The sequence below is a fragment of the Schistocerca piceifrons genome, chromosome 7 (assembly GCF_021461385.2).
Source record: "Schistocerca piceifrons isolate TAMUIC-IGC-003096 chromosome 7, iqSchPice1.1, whole genome shotgun sequence".
Classification (NCBI taxonomy): domain Eukaryota; kingdom Metazoa; phylum Arthropoda; class Insecta; order Orthoptera; family Acrididae; genus Schistocerca; species Schistocerca piceifrons.
Window position 1 is genome coordinate 201488516 of NC_060144.1, and position 7052 is coordinate 201495567.

A 7052-nucleotide genomic window follows, 5' to 3' on the forward strand; every position below is an offset into this window, starting at 1 on the left:
ACTTTTAGAATAAAATTTATTGGCTTAAAACTTATACATGTATGTGCTTTCTAAGATAAATGAAGAACTGCGTACGGTTTTGCATTGACTGCATTCTATTCAGTCGTGGGACTAACAAGAAACGGCTCTTGAAAGGCTGTATCTCGGTAACTGCGTACTTTGGAACTGTGCATTCACACATATCGATGTACGCTAAAAATCGCATTCTGCCTTATAACGATGGTGTGTTGTATCATGTTCAATGCATAGGGTGTTACGGGTGTAAGTGTAGATATTGTGATCATTGATTCTTTTTGTGCGTATCCACTTAAGAGTCTTAGTTGTCTTTCCTCTGCGTCTAATAGTCTTCCAGCAAACTCGTTACATAACTTACTATCTGATGTTTTCTGCACGATTGTAACTGCACCCCTGTCAGTACACACTAACCGTTTTGCGTCTATGTTTACACCGTTCAACACCTAACCTGGGGCCAAGGGGAGAAAACATTAATGGTTGCTCTTCCCACATGTACGAGGACTGCCCAGAAAGTAATGCACCGCATTTTTTCCTCAGCCGAAACCAATAATATGAATTCGAAACGTTACGTACGTTTTATTTGAAGTCTCTTGAGTGAACGCGCCAATTTCCGTCACTTTAGACTGATAACGTAGCTGAAGGACAGTTTCAAAATTGCGTCTGTACGTATTATATATTCCAAGCAACGTGCCGTCACTGAATTTCTACCTGCAGAGAAAGAAACTGTGGAGAATATTGAGAAACGCTTGTGCAGTCTATGGATCATCTGATGTCGACGGAAGTACAGTTAGTCGCTGGGCACGGACGGTAGGTCATTAAAAGGCTGTTCGGCGGAGCTCCACGATTTGCAGCGGTCAGAAGACCGTCCACGGCTGTCATACCTGACAGCCCTGACCTAGCACCCTCGGACTTCGCCTTGTTTGGTCCATTAAAGGATTCCATTCGTGGAAGACATTTTTAGGACGAGGAGGGGGTGACTCACACAGGGAAACATTGGCTCCACCACCGGGACAAGGATTGGTACCGACAGGGCATACACGCCCTTGTTTCGCGCTGGAGGTAGGCCATAGAACGGGATGGAGATTACATTAAAAATAGGGTGTGTAGACTAAACACCAACCTTTCGTGTGTGTAATTCGCATTATGTTCAATAAGGAACATTTGAAGAAAAAAATGCGGTGATTAACTTTCTGGGCAACCCTCGTACTTGGAGGAACTAACCAATCTAGAAACATACTACTCCTAATAGCTGTAATTATTAGTCTGCAAATGAATTAAATACTAAAGTAACGTCGTTCGGTACACTGTCCTCAGTTAGCAATAAAAACATCTGTATTTATACCGCTAAGACTCTGCATAATGTTGGCCATATGACAAATCATTCTTAATAGGGGTAATTCCGATTATGCAACAGAAAGCGCAAGTTTGAACAAGTATTGTAGTATGGTGTTAGCTTACAACAGGAGACACGAAGTTTCAGTTATCAGCTCGAAAAAACAAAGTTATGTAACTGTTTTTATATTGGTTTTGAAACGTCCCCTTAGAACTAATTATACTGGACTGTGCTTAAACTGACACACAATAATTTTTAGCGCAACGCAATCTGACTTTCAAGAATCCCTACAAAAGAATGGCCCTGACTAACATTAAACTATACCTTCCAGAAATCACTTACCTCACAAAAATCTTCATTACTCGAACTACTGCAATACAGCGAGTGCCACTACTGCCAGCTAAATAAAAGATTCAAACTACTGAAGGCACTAACTACTGATAGGGATAGTTAGCAAATGAAAGATATTAATAGAGAACGAACAATGTATTTACCTTGATATCATCATTTATAAATATAGCAGTTCATGACAAATTTCAAAACTCCGCCATCTCTCTCCCCACATCCACCACTGCTTGCGGCTCACCTCCAACTGCGCAACGCTATGCGCTGTTCACATCCAGCTGCCTCTGCCCAACACTACAATGGCAGACAACAATGCAAACTAGCCACAGGCTGCACACAGCACAGCCAGTGATTTTCACAGAGGTGGCGTTACCAATAAAAAAACCTAAACAGCCTACTTACAGTTTGTTTGCAGTTCTGATACACGTGGAATTCCCCGCGCCACAGCACCCTGGCAGGCTGCTAGTGGGGCCAAAAAAAAAAATGGCGCATGTCATTGGTAACCTGGATTACCGTGCGGTAATTCGTTTTCTGCTTTGACGGGAAAGAATGCTCGACCACTTCATCATGCGTTGGTGGAAGTGTACTGCAACAATCCACCGTCATATGACAAGTGTGTGATGAACACAAGCCTGAACGACGAAGAAGAAAACGGTAGACTGTCTCTCTGGGAAGAACTGGGAATCGTCAGGGAGGTGGAGGTCATTGTGCTCGAAGACCGGTGCATCACAGTGCAAGAGATAGTGGAAAAATTGAAAATCAGTATCAGCTTTCAACATCGGGTACGAAATTTTGAACTTGACAAAGCCGTCCCTAGCTGTTGTCTGTAACTGATTATTGCACTCAAGAAAGCCTGAGATTGCAACTAAAATGTTGTAACTGTGACGGACCAATACATAAGATTGGTTGCTAAGCACCAATCACCATGGCGTGTTTTAGGTGTATCACTACATTCCCAGGCAAAGACGAGGTTTCTTTTTTTTTGTTTGTTTTTTTCGGGTATTGTGCTAATAGATTACGCTGGTAAGGTGGATAAGGTCACAGCAGCATACTACCGAAATATGCAGCAGTGGTTACTAGATGCTGACAATGTGAAGGGTCGCGGGGAGTTGTCCAACAATTGGGTATTTTCACTCCACAACGACGCCGCAGCTAATTCTCTATAGGACATTGTCATACATGCTGCTTCTTGCCGCTATTAAGTTTTGCCTGTCTCCCCGCATTCTATTGACACGGCACCGAATGACTCCTGCCTTTTTCCTGCAATGCGGACTTCTACGACCGAGGTGGCTTTCAATTGTACCGCACTGAAAGGTGAACGTACAGGGAAAACAAACAATCGCGCTCTTGGACGTGACAACGCGAATTGTAGAACACAATAATACAAAAATACCTGTAACGTAATGTCGCACCACGCACACTTTCGGTAGAAATGGGCGTCAAAGAAAGGCAGTATGGCAGCACTGTAGTCACGTGTAAGAGAAAAATCTTCATTCAATACGCTATAGCTGTGCTGACCTGTTTGTGCAGTAGCAGAATTTTGCTTTTGCGGAGGAGTAGGAGATTAGCGTTTATCGTCCCGTCGACAACGAGATCAGACAGAGCACCAGCTCGGATTAGGGGAGGATGGGGAAGGAAATCTGCCATGCCCTTCCAAAGGCACCATCCCGGCATTTACCTGAAGCGATTTAGGAAAATCACGGAAAACCTAAATCTGGATGGCCGGACGCAGGTTTGAACCGTGATCCTCCCGAATGCGAGTCCAGTGTCCTAACCTCTGCGCCACCTCTCTCGGTTTGCTTTTGCGTAATCGAGTTTAATTTCAGGTCTAGAGGTAGTTTCTCTCTCTCTCTCTCTCTCTCTCTCTCTCTCTCTCTCTCTCATTTTAGACTATGTGATATCGTGATTGATTGACTTCTTCATCGTTAACAGCAATTACAGATGATTTCATACAAGTTATTTAATACTAACTAGAAGTATAGTGCAATCGTTTCTATTATTTCCCTTTTAAAGGAGTATTTTGGCTCGAAACGATCACTCTTTCTCTTCCACACACTGTACCCCTTCATACTTTTCAGTCATTAATTTGCAGAACTATTTCTGTTTCCCTTCTCCCAAAGTAAAAATAAGAAAACCGGACAAGTACGAGAAGGACTCGCGTTCTTCGGGTTCCGTACAAATTTAATTATGTAACAGTTCATCAAAACGTTTTGATGAATGAGTTAGCGAGTATAAAAACATGTGACATATAAGGTCGTATCTTTTGATTGCATTTACTTAGAAGCTTTCAACTTTACACTTCTACCCGTACCTGACGGAAAGGGGGCTTAATAGACGGACAGGGAGATAGACATGGACCACAACGTGATCCCATAAGAGTTCCGTTGTCATCGATTGATGTGCAGAACTCTAAAAACCGACTCCATACCTCTCCTTCATGTTCTATACCTGCTTCTTTTATCCTAGATAGTTCCGCGGCAACCACACAAATCCCATAGTCACATCATCAAAGTGCGTTGTTTCGCAGTACTTCATAGATCGCAGTCGAACGTTGTATCAGGTAAACCATACCTCGTCCTTACCCCCTTGAAGAAAAACAGTGCTAGCAATGGACTAGAAACCATGGAAGACGGTGGACGGGCGGGGGGGCGAGCGTGTAAGTATAATGTATGGAACAGAAAAACGTTTAAAGGCAGAATATGTCTTTAAAAGAAGGAGAACAATAAAAACGATTGAAATGACAATTTCAGAGACTTTACTGGTCTCATATAGATATGATTTTATCTATATAGACTGAAGCGGCGAGTGAAAATTTTAACCAAGATCATGAATCGAACCCAGATCTCTTGCCAACGAGGCAGATGCGTTAACCACGAAGCCACCTTGGCCCAGCGGTTCACGGATTAACCTGCCACGTCTCCGTCCTCTATCCAAAGTAAATGGGGCCGGCGCCTCCCCCTTCGATGCAAATTCTCACTGCCGCTCCCATCTACTTTGGATCGAGGAGGGAAGCGTGGCAGGTTAATCCGTGAACCGCTGGATCAAGATGGCTTAGTGGTTAACGCATCTGTCTAGTAAGCACGAGATCTGGGTTCGAGTCCTCGCCTTGGTAGAAATTTTCACTCGTCACTTCAGTCTATATGCATGGAACAGACATGATTGTACGCCCATATCTGTATAGTACTAAATAATTTCTGTAAGGCCTGTTGTAATGGGTGATACTACACCTCCACTGCAATTCTCGACCTTTGGATACTTTAACGCAGTACTCTGCTACTGCACTCAGTGGACAGCTATGGAGTACCGAATGAAGATATATGTCGTATACGAGGTACAGCAATAAAGTAATGAGACTGATTTTCTCTGCAAGATGTGGCAACCCTGCAGACTTGCGTAGGCACAATATTTTTGCCCAAGGTCTATAAGCTACTTCTAGTCCAAGCTGGACATCGATGCAACTGCTCAGTCGTGAGTTATGCTGTAATACGTTAACACGCGTTTGTGTCTGTCGTCAAGGAAATGGAACTGCATAATATAGCGCAACGGTATTCCATTTCTTTTTCCGTTAAATTTGGTGAAAACGCGACGACAACTTACAGTAAGCTTCAGAAGGCTTTTGGAGAAGAGGTTATGTCAAGAGCTCAAGTTTTTCGTTGGCATAAAATGTCTAGTGATGGCAGAAGGAATGTTGAAGATGAAGACCGCAGTGAACGACCATCAACCTCACAGACTGGTGCCAACCTGGCCAGGGTGCGTGAACTCGTACGATCTGATCGAAGATTATCCGTGAAATTGATTGCAGATGAACTGAACATCAATCGAGAAACGGTTCGTCTAATAATAACAGAAGATCTTGGTATGAGAAAGATTTGTGCAAAAATTGTCCCCAAAAACCTCACACCACAACAGCGAGAAACACGGAAAACTGTGGCAGCCGATCTGTCGGAGCAAACGGAAATAAATCCAGAATTGTTGAGCCGTGTTATCACTGGTGATGAAAGTTGGTTTTTTCAGTACGATCCAGAGACAAAATGCCAAAGTTCGTAATGGTGCTCAAAGGGGGCACCCAGACCAAAAAAAGCTCGCATGTCAAAGTCAGAAGTGATATGCATGCTTGTGTGCTTCTTTGATTCCAAGGGAATTGTTCACAAACAGTGGGTACCTCCTGGTCAAACAGTTAACCAATATTACTACAAAGAAATTTTAGAAAGACTTCGTAAAAGAGTTCTTCGTGTCCGTGCCAACATTGCTGATAGTTGGATTCTGCATCACGATAATGCGCCATCACATACTGCTCTGTCAGTCCAGCAATTTTTAACCTCAAAACAAATTTCAGTACTACCACAGCCACCTTATTCACCAGATATCGCTCCGTGCGACTTTTTTTTATTTCCAAGAGTCAAAACGGCGGTCAAGGGACACCATTTTCAAACAACACAAGATGTCCAAAAAGCTGTGACGAGGGTCTTTGAGGATATTACAGAATATGAGGTCCAGAAATGTTACCATCAATGGCAGAAGCGCTAGAAAAAGTGTTCAAATGGTTCAAATGGCTCTGAGCACTATGGGACTTAACATCTGAGGTCATCAGTCCCCTAGCCTTAGAACTACTTAAACCTAATTAACCTAAGGACATCACACACATCCATGCCCGAGGCAGGATTCGAACCTGCGACCGTAGCGGTGGCGCGGTTCCAGACTGAAGCGCCTAGAACCGCTCAGCCACATCGGCCGGCCTAGAAAAAGTGTGTGCAATTAGAAGGAAACTACTTTGAAGGAGACAACACTAAACTTGACTAAAACGGTGAGCAACATTTTTTTTTTCACATCAGTCTCGTTACTTTGTTGTAGCACCTTGTATATAATTACAGCGTTGCCAAATTGCTTTTCTTTTTCTACCAAAAAATGCTCTGGACGAAATTTTGTTAGAGACACTTGTGTACCGTTAAAATGTAAAGAATAGCGCGTAGCGTCAGAGTGCGCTAATTTTGGTTCACCCTGTATAGGTAAGAACTAACACCGTGTCCAGGTTTCGTGGACGTGGTAATAACTGAAACTGTATGTGGCTACCATCGGTACGCCGATGAGAGCGAGCAGAAGCAGTGTGTGCGCATGCGCCAACCTGCCGGCTGTGGAGGCGACGAGCCGGCGCAGCCTGGAGAAGGCGCAGTTGACGGCCTGCACGCGGCGCCGCTCCCTGGCGTTGCGCCGCTCCACCAGCTGCGGCGCCGGGGGCGGCAGCGAGGCGGCCAGGGGGGCGGAGGCGGTGGGGGCGGGGCCCTGGGGCGGAGGCCGGGGGCGGCCGCGGCGGCCGCAGTCCGACACCATGCGCCGCAGCGCCGGGCGACACCTGCTGCGG

The 7052-nt window shown here is 44.7% G+C and overlaps 1 long non-coding RNA gene across 1 annotated transcript in view; it reads right to left on the reverse strand.

Moving 5' to 3' along the window:
* LOC124805120 overlaps positions 1-6842 on the reverse strand; it is a 39662-nt gene extending 32820 nt beyond the window's left edge. The window contains exon 1 of the long non-coding RNA XR_007017398.1: positions 6816-6842. This is a non-coding gene — a long non-coding RNA (uncharacterized LOC124805120). The remainder of the gene's footprint in view (positions 1-6815) is intronic.
* Between the last annotated feature and the right edge of the window lie 210 nt (positions 6843-7052).